This window comes from Mastomys coucha, unplaced genomic scaffold, assembly GCF_008632895.1.
Source record: "Mastomys coucha isolate ucsf_1 unplaced genomic scaffold, UCSF_Mcou_1 pScaffold1, whole genome shotgun sequence".
Lineage (NCBI taxonomy): Eukaryota > Metazoa > Chordata > Mammalia > Rodentia > Muridae > Mastomys > Mastomys coucha.
This window is the reverse complement of record NW_022196891.1, coordinates 12,587,437-12,602,785: the sequence shown is the minus strand read 5'-3', so window position 1 is coordinate 12,602,785 and position 15,349 is coordinate 12,587,437. Positions and strand designations below refer to the sequence as shown.

General features: G+C 40.1%; 1 protein-coding gene and 1 pseudogene across 5 annotated transcripts in view; both read right to left on the bottom strand.

The window, feature by feature from the left end:
• Positions 1-15,349, bottom strand: part of Cntnap5 (contactin associated protein family member 5) — a 910,241-nt gene that overhangs the window by 344,997 nt on the left and 549,895 nt on the right. The gene's annotated exons all lie outside the window — the stretch shown is intronic.
• Positions 2,090-2,208, bottom strand: LOC116072097 (annotated as a pseudogene).

Below are 15,349 nucleotides of genomic sequence, written 5' to 3'. Positions count from 1 at the left end.
AGGAAAAGAGACAGAGAATGTAGATTTGCTTAAATAAGACATAGTATACATGCATCTTAATTAAACACAACATGATCAAAAGGGTGGGACAAGCATAAGTGACATGGTTGTAAACAGACTAGCCAAGACATGGTAAGCTGCAGTGTGTCACCCTTGGCAGAAGCAGAGCTGAATATGGTTGAGGTGTAGAAAGACAGGTTCAAGAAGATATACGACTGTGAGGATGGGTCTCATGTATCAACATGGCAAGAATACTGCACCCAGTTATCTAGTGAATCACTGAGCTCAGTGCTGCCGTAAAGGGGTTGTGTAGCTAAGATTAAAATCCATGAGCAGCTGATTTTATTTAAGTGAGGCTATGTGGAAATTCTAGGTGGGCTGTCTGCAATCATCAGAAAAGCCTGAAGTAGGGCTGAGTCTTCCTTGACAGAAATATTGCCTAGGAGCTCAGGGATGTCTCAGTCAGTAAACTGTTTGCCAAGAATCATGAAGTTTTATCTCTAGAACACACCTTAAAGGCTGAATGTGGGAGCATAACTTTGTAATCCTAGTGCTGCAGAGGCATATGTGTGACAGCTAGGCTCTCATTGCTGAACCAGCCTGGCCTCATTAGTAAGTTCTGCCAAAGGAGGGTCCCTATCAAAAAAAATCATGGACAGCTCCTGAGAAACAACACTCACTGTTGTCCTCTGACATAGATGCAAGCATTCACACATAAATACATGCACACACATTCACACTTACACATGAACTCACACATACAGAGACATACACATATGTGCATGCAGGCACACATTTATCCACACTTGTACACACACACACACACACACACACACACACACACACAGGCACAATGAAACTTACATAAAACTCAACACTCATATTCACACATGCACTCACATACCCGTACACATACTAACACACATGCACACTGACACATATGTAGATGTGACCACCCATATGCATGGGGACAGACAAATGCATGTGCACACCGGCACACATGCATGCACATGAAATTATGTAGGAAAAAACCACTCAATTACATGCACACATAACTACTCACAAGCGCACATATTCATGCACACATAATAACATACTTGCACACATACATGCATATACCCAATTCACTATTGTATGAATAAACTCACACACATGCACTCACATAAACACCCTGTCCATGACATACAGTTTCCTTTGAGAACTACATGTCTTTTAGATATAAGACTTGCCTAATCAGTTCCTATAATCACGTATGTCAACATATCACAGTAACCAACATATACTTTTCTCTTAGTGGTTCCCTTCCTGCAATCTGACTGGTATCAGTGGTGTCTATCAGCTTTCATGCCCTTCAGTAATAACTCCAGATGATTCAGGCCAGCCCTCCTCATACCCACCCATTCTGTCCAGTTTCATGTCCTCTGGATTCTTTCCTTATCATCTCTGATGGTGTAGATCATACTGTCAATATACTCTCTTCCTGTCTATCACTTGCTTTTTTGCTGAATATCTATATATAGCCCATATGTTTTATCCACCTTTATTTGTCTATGCATACATATATTCTTTTTGGTGTGCAGGATAGCACTTTCCTTCACAGTCTTTCAATTTCAAATCCCTTGACTTTGAAATTAAGTCTTGAATTGCTTGAATCTCATACACACAGTTTAGGCTAAGTTTGGGCCCAGCATCAACACTTATATTTGCTTGACTTAGATAAATATGTGTTGCAGAAATGAGTGATCTTAAGATAGGATAGATTTAGAGGAACATGAGTTGAATGAAAATAAATGGCAGTGGAATTCTATTGTAACCTCAGATAAGAAAAAGTGTAGGATCAACAACGATGAGTGGTTTGGAAGTCTGCTACAGTGATTATACATTATAATAAGAAGCAGACTGTACACATTTCAATAAAATAAGAGAAATTCTTCCTTCTGATAAATATTTATTAAACAATTTCTTTCTTTCTTTCTTTCTTTCTTTCTTTCTTTCTTTCTTTCCCTCTTTCTTTCTCTCTCTCTCTTTCTTTCTTTCTTTCTTTCTTTCTTTCTTTCTTTCTTTCTTTCTTTCTTTCTTTCTTTTTTAAAGCCTACAGCACCCAGTATTCCCAGGCGGTTTCCCATCCAAGTACTAACCAGGCCACACCTTGCGTATCTTGCGAGATCAGATGAGACCGGGTGCGTTCAGGGTGGTATGGCCGTAGACTCTTAAGCAATTCCTAACTCCAGCAAATTCAATAACTGTCCATTCAACCCAAACACATTTTCTGCTGGAGACAGCAGTGTGGCTATTGGGAAAAACAGAGCATGAGAGCTAGCTCAAAGATTAAGAGTATACACTGTTCTTGCAGAAGACCCCAGTTCAGTTCCCATCACCCATGCTGATTTGCTCACAAATGTCTGCAATTCAGGCTGCTAGAAATCTAACACATTTCTCTGGCCTTCACAGGCACCTTCCCTTACATGTGTGGACACTTTCACAGGCAGATAATTTGAAAATAAGAAACTTTTAAAAGTGATCATCTTCTCCACTTGATGATTCCTGGCAAGTCTGTGAGGAGGGTTTCAATAGGAGGTTCTCTGTAATAGAATTGTTAGAGACTCAAGTATAACTGAAAAAATAAAAATAAAAAAGAAGAAAGAATGAAAGAGGTTGCCCTTCCAAGAGCAAGAACTCCTCTAGGTCTCAGGAGAAACATAAATTTTGCAGCTGGTACAAGACAGACAGTTTTGAGAATACCAACATGAGGAGATGTACAAGAAATCACAAACTGGAGAGTAAAAATGTAGGAGAGCTGAGGTAGATGAGACGAGCTATGCAAACTCAAGGTTAGAGCTATGTCTGTGTGATAGCATTCCCTTAAAGTGCAGCAGGCTCAGCTTCAAACCCCAGTGTCACAGACAAAATTTATAGACTAGCAGTGAGTCTGTATTTAAGGACACTGTTGCTCATCCAGATCATGTACTCCAGGTAACTCACAATCACCTGCAACTCCAGTTTCATTGATCCTAATGCTTTCTCTTGGTTTCAGATGGCATCCATACTTACCTGCGTACATCTACACACAGATATACAAATACACATAAATATATCAAAAAATTCTAAACATAATAAATTTTCAAACATAAAAATGAAATTTATCTGCTTAAAACACACTATGTCCACAATCTTATACATGAGATTTATTCTCTCATTACAAAAGAATCAGATCTGTTTAGTTGTTCCTATAATATTACAGTAGAGAGAAAACAAAGATACAATATGGAATAACATCCCACAATTTAAGTAAGTTATCACTACAGTTTATTACTGAAACAAGACATGTTAGTTTTCAAACACACATTATTTTTCATGCAGTATTTTAAATAATAACTGAAAGGAAATTCCCGTGCCTTTGTGTGTGTGTGTGTGTGTGTGTGTGTGTGTGTGTGTGCATATGTGTGTGTGCAGAGGCCAGAGGAGGATGTCCAGTATCTTCCTGTCACTTTATATCTTGGCTTCATTTCTTTCAATGTCTCTCATTGAACTAGGAGCTCACCAGCTTATAGTTGAGCTAGATGGTAAGTAAGACTCAGAAATAATTTGCTGTCTCTGAAATCCTCTCCTCTTTTTCCCTTCCCAGCACTGGTGTAAAAGGTGCTTGTGGCATTATCTGGCTATCCATGTAGGAGTTAGAGATATGAATTCAGATCTTCCTAGTTGTGTGTGGCAAACACTCTTCCCCTGGAGTCATTTCCCTAGCCACCATGCTCTATATATCTTTCGAATATCACGTAATGATATCATTAAGAAGAAAGTTCCTGTGAAGTTGACAGTAGGGTGTGTGGGCCCTTCATCTGATAGCTTCAGATCTCAGGCATCACTTTTCTGCATATGTTACATAGCTATTTTTCCACTGATGTCCCATTTAAACAACAGGCAGTAATGAACTCAATTGTTAGTTGACAGAAAATACTTGTTTCCTTTTTTAGTCATGATGTCTGTGGCAACAGTGAGTCAGGAGCAAGGGGATGATTGCCAGGGTCTCCATCATTGTATTAGTTGCCTGTAGGAAATCTTCACTGCTGCAAAATGACTTGGACAATTACTTTCCTGACAGACAGATAGTGGGGGAGGAGTAGGAAGCTGGCTCACTTGCTGAAATGTGTGCCTTTCAAGCACGATGGTTTGAGTTTGATCCTCAATGCCCACACGCATACAGCTATGCCTGATTTTGGTCCTTATAATCCTAACACTGGGGAATCAGAGATATATAAAACTCTTACAGTCCCTCCCCAATCAGATCAATGTGTTGGCCATTTGCTGTCAGAAAGAAGGCCACTACACAATGATAAAGGTCCCGTCTTGTATTCAGACTCTGTCTTATTTTTAACTTAGTTTGAACTTGGTTACTGGAAAACCCACAACTTGTTTCAGGAACCAAGACACCCCTCTAACAACAGCCACAACTTCCCTAATAACAGTCACTCCACCCTTAGTAACTAGATGTACTAATATTTTAGATGCTCACTTGTTCCAAGAACCAAGATACCCTCCTAGCTACAGGTGTAACTTCCCTAACTAAAGCCACTCTATTCTTAGTAACAAGAGGTACCAAATGTTCCAGATGCTTACTCAAGCTAACCGCAATTGTACATAACAAGTTGAAATCATTGCTAGCCAGTGACAAGCTATAATTTCTTAAATGTTAACCAATCACATAACTGCCAAGTTGGAGAGCATCTCATGTTGCTAAACACCTGATAAAAAGACAAGGTTTTGTGACATCAGAATCTTCCATATCCATCCACTACTTTAAAGAGGCTGGAGAGGTCTGAGTTCAAGATTGAATAAAGACTCTGCTTTTTTATGAGTTGATCTCCTGGTGGTCTGTGGTGGTCTCCAGGGACCGTGCGATCTGAGCATAACAATTCGGGGGCTCATCTGGGATCCCCACAAGTCCCCTACCAGAACTCGGGACTGCAGTGTCAAAGACCAATCACCAATTGGTAAGCACACTCTATATGGTAGTTGTCTGTGTGTCCAGATATTTTGTCTTAGTAAACATGCACACCTATAATTTAGGTCTGCCACACAGAACCCAACAGGACACAGTGGACCCCGAAGCCTCAAGGGCCAGGAGACCTCCCTGACCCATTACCATTAGTAGGGAATTGGCTCCCTCTAGTTTTTATGGAGAGATGTAGTGGGTCATACTCAATTCATGACATTCCACCGTCACCTCACTTTCACTTTTGGTATCTAAGCACGTATAGATCTGGATTAGTATTTCTGTGTATTTTTCTGGCTGTTGTTTGTGTCCTGTCTGACCTATTTTCTTGTGTTTGAGCTTGGAACAACGAGACAGACTCAGAAAATCCTCCTGACTGTTTCCCTAGACAAATTTAGAGACTTTAAAACTAGGGCCGGAGACTTAGGGCTAGAATTTAAAAAGGACAAACTAGGAGTTTTTGCAGACCCTCAGAGTGACTGATCTTCCAGATTGATTTGCCTCCAAAATGCCCTCACTGTCTGGAGAGTCAAAGAAGTCATTGACAGCCAACCTGGATACCCGATCCAAGTGCCCTACATCACCACCTGGCAGGATCTCATAGACAACCCACCTGACTGGATGAAACCACTACTCCATCAGAAACATATCCTGGAGCTAAAGAAATAGAAACCTAAACCAATCTTCCCACTCTGCCATGTTTTGCAGAATATTGGGAATGCAGATTTCCTTCTCTCTTTCCCTTCTCTCTACCAGCACTGGCCAGCAATCTCTGATAACCCACAACTGGCATGAGGGGCTGAAGTGGTGGCAGCACCAAAGTTAGTGAGAGTGGAACCCTTAATTAGCCCTTAGCACATCAGGAGACAGATGTCTAGGGAACAGCCCATTCAGGTGATACCACATACTCTTGTGGCCCTCCCTATTAGGAACACAGGAGCCCCAGATGCTCAAGCAAACTAACCCATGCAATGCTGGACTTCCTCTACTAGTGATTTATATAATTGGAAGATGCAGAGTCCCATATTTTTGGAGAGGCCAGGGGCCCTTATAGATCCTTTAGATTCAGTAATCTTTACCCACCAACTTATTTGGGATGATTGTCCGCACCTGTTACAGATTCTTTCACCACAAAAGAGAGGTAAAGAATTATAAATGAGGCTCAGAAATTAGCTCTGTGCAAGAAAGGGGCCCCTACTACTAACCAATTGATTATCGACACCTCTTTTCCATTGGCCCAACTGGGAATTCAACATGGCTTAAGGTAAGGAAAGTCTTTGAGTGTACTGCCAGACTCTAATGGGACATCTCTGGTCTCTGGTGGCTGCTCAGAGTCCTACTATTTTGGCTAAGATAGGAGATATTAGACAGCAAATTAAGGAGTCCTCTGCAGCCTTTCTAGAGAGAATTGTTACAACATTCCAGACTTATACCATACTGGACCTATATTTACCAGAAAACAAGTTGGCAGTGATGATGTCTTTTGTCAATCAATCAGTACTCGACATAAAGCATAAGTTACAAAGAGTAGATAGAATGCAAGAAAAGTCCCTACAGGAAATGTTGGCAATGGAAGAGAAAGTGTACAATAACCTCGAGTCTCCCGAGAACAAGTAAGCAGGTTCCAATGCCAAACGAAAGCTGAACTTGGCTAAAATTTTCTAGCAAAGGCTGCCTCCTTTATCCTTGTGCCAACTGCCAGATCCTGGGCCACTAACTCTACCAGAGAAACCTAAGTATTCAAAATAAGACACTGGTTATATCAAAAGAAAATTGCCTACCTCTCTCAAGCCTAGAGATTATGGGATAATATGTTAATCCTGCCAGACATATTTGCATGCATCCTCCTCCACTGCTCCAGTATCTCCATAAGACCACCTACTTGGGTAGGAGAAAAATGTAAGATCTCATTAATTAGACATGCAAACTTAAAGATTATTCATCTGAAATCTTTTGTGAAACAAATTGCCTCCAAGTGTCTCACCTGAAAACTCACCAGTGCAAAAAATTAGCCCAAAGATAAAAGGCTCTTGACAGGTGCCAAACCCAGGGACCATTAGAATATGTACTTCACTGAGGTAAATTCAAGCAAATACAGATATGGATATTTGTTAGTACTTGTAGATACTTTTTCAAAATGGACAGAGGCTTTCCCCACTAAACATGAGAAGGCACAGACTGGTCAAAAAGAAACTGGAAGATATTCTTCTCAGGTATAGGATGCCAGTTTTCCTGAGCTCTGATAATGGACCTGCTTTTATCACTCAGGCAACACAGGCAATAGCCAAGGGCACTGGGGAAAATTTGAAATTACATAGTGCTTACAGACTCCCAAGTTTCAAGACAGGTAGAAAAAATGAATAGAACTCTAAAAAAGATGCTCACCAAATTAACCATGTAGACTGGTGGCAACTGGGTTGCTCTTCTCCCCTTCGCCCTCTATAGGGTCAGGAACAGATCCTATACCTTGGGACTAAGCCCCTTTGAGATCATGTATGGAGGACCCAAAATTCCTAACCTGAAATCAGATGTACTAACTGTATTTGGTGATAAACATGTTCTTGATTCTCTTGAGACTCTTGACCACACCCAGAGGGAGCTTTGCCCCTGGCTAAAGGCCACCTATGAAGCTGCTCCTCAACCTACTTTGCACAACTCTCAGCCTGGTGACTGGGTGTTCATTAAAGACATCAGAAGCAATCTCTAGAGCCACACTGTAAAGGACCATACATTCTTGTGCTCCCGTCACCCTCAAAGTAGGCAGGATAGCCACTTAGATTCATTACTCCCATCCTTGCCTAGCTAACCTTCATCTGGATCCAGAGGCCATCACACACAATGCATCCAAATGGCAGACCCTCAAGGACAAAGATAATCCTTTAAAACTCAAAATACAATACCTATAATTCGTACAACCTTGTTTCTAAGTAATGGCTCTTTCTCTAACAGCAACCCCCACTGACCTCTCAACCACACCTGGGTAAATTATCAAGACTGCTATGAGTGACAGCCTAAATTCCACATCTAATCTGGCCCACCCCTCCCAAATACTTGGTGGCCAGATCTATATTTTGACATATGCAATTTGCTTGGCAGTGCTTGAGATCCTAAAAAATCCCAGTGGCCTTGGCTTATGGCTGTAAACATCCTGCCCAGACATTGGGACTCAGAAAACATGAGTTTTATGTCTGCCCTGAGCAAACCAAATTTCAGAGGGCAAAATGTGGAGATACTGCCTAATATTTCTATGTGGCTTGGGGCTGCAAGTCCACTGGCCACATCTGGTGGACCTGTGACTAATGATTTGATCACAGTCTAACTCCTTGGTGTATGGGCAGGTGCAATGAGGAGAGATGGTAGGCCAATGTGCCAAGAAACGGGAATGGGGACTTAGGCCTAGAGCCAGAAATTCTAACCCCATTGTGATTAGAATTACAGATAGGCGAAGAAAAGATCCTTCATTGAAGACTGAGAAACCTGGGCACTAAGACTTTATGCCAATGGAGAAGACCCTAGAGTTCTGTTCACCATTCAGCAGCTCATCCAAGTCCCCTGGAGGCCAAGGAATATCTTTGGGCTCTAATGAAGTTCTGGTAAAGCCCCATCTCACCAACCCCCACTGGTCACTACATTCCGAAGGGTCCCAGTGGCCTCCACCTCCCCATTTAAGTAGGGGTCCACCCCAATACCCAAAAGGAGACCCCTTACAATTGTTTTAGGCCACATATGAGGTTCTATATATCACACATAGCAATCATACTTTTTATTGTTGACTTTAACAATGTTAATCCCCCTTAATATGATGACATCACTTTTAATGCCTTCATTACTGAGGCAGGATCAGACTACTGTTGTTGGCAAGAGACAAGCCCTAGTCAGATTGCCTTACAGTCAGTCCTAGGACAGGACTATGCATAAGCCAAGAAGTACCACAAGAAGACTTCCATATATGAAACCACACCATCTCTTGGGATTACTATAATGGGTACTATCTAGTCCCTTGTGATAATGGATTGTGAGCATGTTTGACTGGCCTAACCCCTTGCACCCCTCCTCCATTTTCTGTGTACTTGTAAAGTTAATTCCCAGAGTAACATACAATTCAGGAGAAGATGTGCTCAACCACTTTACCAAAGTCCTTATAATAAAATTAAGAGAGCCCATCACAGTCACAATCATTGTTTTATCTACCCTCCTGGGCATTGAGATATGGTTGGAGCCCGAGAGCCAGGAGCCTCAACTTTAGTCTTGCAAGGCACCCATTACCCCTATTTCTGGGAGGCAATTGATGTAGACAACTAAAGAAGAGAAAAGTCAATGACAGCTCTAAAATAGTTTATTTCCTTTCTAGCTGAAATAGTTTTGCAAAACTGCAGTGGCTTTGATTTACAATTCCTACAATAAGGAGAGTTATGTGTGGCCCTAGGAGAAGAAAGTCATATATATATACAGATTACAAGGGTGTTGTTTAAGAGAACATGGCCAAACAAAGAAAACAGCTATGGTATATATTGCAAGAGAGAAGACAATCTCAGGAATGGTATGAAAGTTTGGTCAGTGGGTCCCTCTGTTTAACTACCCTGGTTGTTACTCATTGTTACTACTCTTTGGTTGGGCCACTCATTATATTGCTCTCATTACTTACTTTTGGGACCTGCATCCTTAATAGGCTAGTTAGCTTTGGAGAGACCAAGTCAATGCTGTACAATGTAATGGTCCTTAGATCTCAATATCCGCCCTTGGAAAAAGAGACTATGCATACTGAGGTCCCATGATCAGGCCCTCTTAAATACTTGTGAAGGGGAGAATGAGGGGCCCAGACTAACCTTACCAGCTTCATTTTGTGTTCAGACTCCAACTTATGTTAAATTTGTTCTTAGTTTGAACTTGGTTACTGAAAAGAACACAAGTTGTTCCAGGATCCAAAACACCTCTATCAACAGCCATAACTTCCCTAATAATAGCCACTCCACCCTTAATAACAGTGAGTACCAAATGTTTCAGATATTTACTCAAGCTAACCACAACTGTAAAAATCATTGTTAGCTATAAAGAATGTGCCAAACTGTAATTTCTTTAATGTTAACCAATCATGTAACTGTGAAGTTAGAAATCTCCCTACTCTACTGAAAACATGATAAAAAGACAAGGTTTATGTGCTTAAACACTTCCACAGACATCCACTGTGTTGGAAAGGTTCAAGGAGTCTGAGCTCAAGATTTAATAAAGACTCTTTGCTTTGGCATATGAGTTAGACTCCTGGTGGTCTTTGGTAGTCTTCAGGAATCCAGTGATCTTAGCATTATAAAGGAACTTAGTTCTCTAGCCTAAAAATATATATTCTTACCTACAACACATACATACATACATACATACATACATACAACATAAAAATCTCAGTTAATTGATTAGGTATAAGTCCTTGAGGATTAACACCATTATGTGGTACAGGTAGAAACTGAGGACATTCAGGACAAGTCTTTAAAATTTGAGTATACATTTTCTAGAAATACCAAATTGTCTCAAGCTATTACTATTTTGATGACGTAAAGAATGAGATTGTTTGGCTAATTGTGTAAGGTCTATAATCTGCCTGGTATACAAATCTGCTGTGGCATTGCCCTCACTAAGGAGTTATGGCAATACAGATGAGCTCTTAAATCTCCTATAAAATAAGGAACTGTAGATTCTCTTAAATTGAGTTTTATTTGCATAAATAATTGCAAAATTTGAAAATTATCAATATCTAAAAAGGGAACAATTTCAAGTAATTGTAAGTCCATCTTTGCTTTGTGTGGCTGGATGGCTGCATGGCAGATTAGTGTTGTCATAAGACAATTGTGTAAAAGAAGGAATTCCTGCTTGAGGATCTCTAAAAATTCTACTAGCTTCTTTTAGCAGTCCATCCACAAATTCCTGAAACAGTTCATCAGGAGCTTGTTTGGTACCAGATAAATTCTCACTGAGATCTCCTTTCCAATCTTGGGGGCCTTAAATTTGCTTCTACCACTATATCCAACAAAGATTGTGTAAAAGGGACTGCAGGCTCATACTAGCCAGAACTATTTTTAACTTTTATTACTTTTGCAATCATCCTAATTACAAAATATGGGTGAGTTAAGAATCCTGAGCTTCAGATGCACACTGCAGCCAATGGAACACTGGCAGTTTCACCATAATTTTTAAGTACTTATTTCTGATTTTGGAAAATTAAATATGTACATGTTACTATTGACACCTTTTCGGGCTTTTTAGTTACAACAGCCTTAACAGGAAAAGCAACTAAAAATGTAATTAGCCATTACTGAAATTGATTTTCTATGCTTGTTGTTCCAAGACAGATAACAGAACTGGCTATAACAATCAAGTATTTGAGATGTTTTGTTGACAATTTAGCATTACCCATATTATTGGGATTCCTTATAATCCTCAAGGACAAAGTATTGAGAAACAGGTATTGTGGAACTTTAAAACAATATCTTCATAAAATAAAAAAAGAAGAAGTTATATCCCCGTATACCACAAATTTATTTAAATCATGTTCTTCTTGTTTTAAAATTTTGAAATTTACATGCCAAGGAACTCTCTGAGTGTCTTTGACACCCTACAACTGGGCATACTTATGCCTAGGTGAAATGGAAGTATCCACATACTGGCTCATGGCATGGTCCTGATCAGGTATTTAATATGTGGAAGAGGGCATATTTGTGTTTTTCCCTAGGATGCTGAAGGAGTATGGTAGCAGCCAGAGTGATTGGTGTGACATGTTGATACTGGGACAAAGAATGATGCTGACATGAGCTTTCAGAGTATCCTGAAAATGGTGACTGGAAAGCTGTTTTGGACATATGTTCCTGTCCCACCTTTGCTTGCCCTTATCCCAGAGTGGATAAACTGCCTTGCTTCAAGCTTTTAGACCTTGGGGAATGGAGATCATGGAGACTAGAAACCACCTTCAAAAACTTAATCAAAAAGAGAAGTTATGATGACTCGTTTTCCTTTAATGTGATCAGTTATTCTGACTCAATCATAGACTGGTCTGGAAATCAATCCAATGTTGGAAATAGCAGTCTTCATTTGGAAGGCTAGTTCTGGACATTTTTAGAAACATATTTGAAAGTTAGCTGCAGTTCTCTATGGTGTTATGTTAGCAATAGATAAAATTGGGACAGGATCTGGATTTCAAACAAATGTTAGTGCTCCCAATCTTTTATTAATTGGTCATGTTGAAATTATTTTGTTTCTTCCATGGTAATTAATGTAAGTTGTATTGATTGAATTCTTTCCAATTGTGTTAGTATGTAGAAAACTGGCATGTATGTTATAGTGGTCTATCAACCAACTTTTGTTTTATTGCCTGTGAATATTATAGGAACTTTGTATTCCGAAAAAAGCTTTCAGGTACTTGAAGAAGTGAGTCGGGCTTTAAGTAGAAGCAAGAAGATAGTGGGCTTTATTATTGCTGGTACAGCAGCTGTAATTACATTGTTAGCTAGCACCACTGCTGCAATTGCTTTGACACAAGAAGTTAAGACAGCTACTTTTGTTAATCATTTAGCAAAAAATGTTACTAATGTTTTTGAGTATTCAAGAAGATTTAGATAGGCATTTGGAACAAAGAGTTGATGATCTTTATGATATTATTCAAATTATTGGAGAGGAGGTTCAGAGTCTAAGAGTAGGAAGCCATCTCAAGTGTCATGCTAAATACCAATGGGTTTGTGTTACTTCTAAAATTTACAATGATAGGCACTATAATTGGAAAAGGGCTCAAAGATACTTGCAGTGTGTTTGGCATAATTCCAACACATCTCTTGATGTTTTAACTTTTCATAATGAAACTGTGAATTTAAAGAATGCTATTCTGCTGAGCTTTGATACTGCTGATATTGCTGGTAAAATTATTCATGGCCTGAAGTCAGTATTTCCATCTTGGTCAAACCTCAAGAACGGCATATATAGTTTGATCATGCTAGCCCTTCTTGTCCTGGGAATACTTTTATTCCTGCCCATCATGTTAAAGCTTGCCTTTAACAGCAGCATGTTGGCAAGTACATAGCTTGAAACTAAGAATAAACCCCCAAACAGAGTTACTAATTTAACAGGCCAGCAAGCCAGGCACAGGTAAGATTCTGTAGAGAGCCTTACTAACCTAAGACAGAGGCATCCTCCGAAAGGCCATGTTTGTTTATAAAAAACACTGAAAAGCTATGTTTGTTCATATAACACAAACAAGCTGTATGTGTCTTGAAGATGGGTAAAGAAGGCATTCTTGTCAAAACAACCTAAGACAGGCTCAGCCTTGTTTAGGAAATGAGGAGAGCCTTTTGGGTGCTGACATTGGCCTAGGACAAGAAAATGGTCTTCTGGCAGGAATCTGACATTGGCCATGACAAGGAAGTAAACTCAGGCAGAAATCTGACATAAGGAAGCATGTTTAGGCAAGAATCTAATCTTAGGCTCTGATAGGGAAGTAGGTTAAGGCAGGAATTTTAATCTTAGGGTGGCACAAAAGAAGTAGGCTACAGGTAAGATTTTTGGGCTTGGACAAAGAAGTGAACTCTCGTATTTTGGTCACTATGACAAGCCCTTTTAAACAACTGTCATGAGGGACTCTGCTTACTGCTTTGCTAGCTCCTTATTGTACTGCTCAGCCTTAATACCTGCATGTAATAAAAATAGTATAAAATGCAGATTTAAAAAATAAAATTTGCCTTCAGTCTCAAAAAAAAAAAATCTCAGTCAATGAAGACTCATTGAAATATTTGAAATAAGGCAGACATATATCAAGATAACTTTAAGTAAATAACAATTTTAATTTCAAAATTACCCCAATAGAATCCAGCATAATATTTGTGCTTCAAGCACAAAGACCTTGGTTCAGGTCCCTTGAACCAATTAAAAGCTGGGCATACCCATGCTCCATTCTGTGTGATTATAATCCAAGTGATGATGTTGTAGAGACCAACAGAACCTAGGCCATCCAGGCTACATGAAAGAGTGATATCTAACAGTGAAAGATTCTGTCTCAAAAAATAAAATAAAATAAAATAAGTGAGAAGGACTGAGAAATTTTCCCACACATGTCTAGGTGTGCATTTACAAACAGACATGCACACAGTGGTTATTTACCAAAAAAAAAAAAAAAAAGAATCTTTTCTAGAGTGTTATGGGCACACCCTATTCTTAGAAGGAGCCACAATAGTCAGGCTTTTGTGCTACTTGGTTTTGTAATTTAATGTCCGTGACTCTCCATTCTAAATTATTCTTCATCTTATCCTGTAGGACTGTTAAAGGTAGCCTTGTTTCCAGTTGATCTAAGACTCAAAACCCCAGTGACCCTAAAGGAACGGTAGGCATTTCCCCTGTTCACAGACACCAGGTTCCAGGCACGAGCCCACAACACACTTGTGTTTGTGGCCATTGGTCATGTAAGGGCAATGCCCTAAACCCCTCCACAGGTAGAGAACAGGTAGAGTCAAGACAGACCTCTATTTTAGAGGCACCTAAAGGCCTGGAGGACTTAGCCAATAGATTCTACTTCCCAGACAATCGTCCCTGCAAATTATATTTAACCTCAGGCCTGCCATGAAAACTGGGGTAAGGTTTTACTCATCCACTTTCCATCATGACAGTAAATGTCTTAAAACCATAAACTGCCTCTTTTCCTCAGGATCTGCTGTGGGGAGCCTTGAAGGTCTTTCCCTTTAGAGCCACCATCTAATCTGTAAGAGGCCTTTCTGTACTCCCAGCCACCAAGCCAAGTTCAAGTTCACTGAGCCAAGAACTCTCCCTGTTACACCAGCCTGAGTTCCCCCTCTTATTGGCTCAGCCCTGGGCTAGATCCAGCCCACTTCATTCTCAGCTCTTCTGCAACATCCAAGAGTACCTGGATGTATGATAATCTGAAATCCAAACAATCCTGGCCTCCTCAATTGCCCAGTGATCCCCAAGCCAGCTACAGCTGTCCTGAACCTCAGATTGAGCTTCCCCCAACCCCAGAGTGGTATTCAGCAGCTCTTCACAGCCCAACACCTGCCTACAACAGTGTGGGATAAGCCAGTCAAAACTCCCATGTCCTGCCTCCCTAGTGGCCTTGTCCCGTGGCAGGGCAGACACAGGACCCCACAACCCTACATTATTCCTTGTTTTTATATGAAAAAGAATTCTTATCTAAAGTATGATTTAGCTACCCTACTACTAGAAAGAACCACAATTGTCAGGCTTTTGTCCTACTTGGTTTTGTAATTGAACAGCTTTAACTTTCCATTCTCATCTGTTCTCTATCTCATCCTTTGCCTTTGTATGAAAAAGAATACTTGCCTGACCCCTTCTCAAAGTAGCAGTGTGGACAAC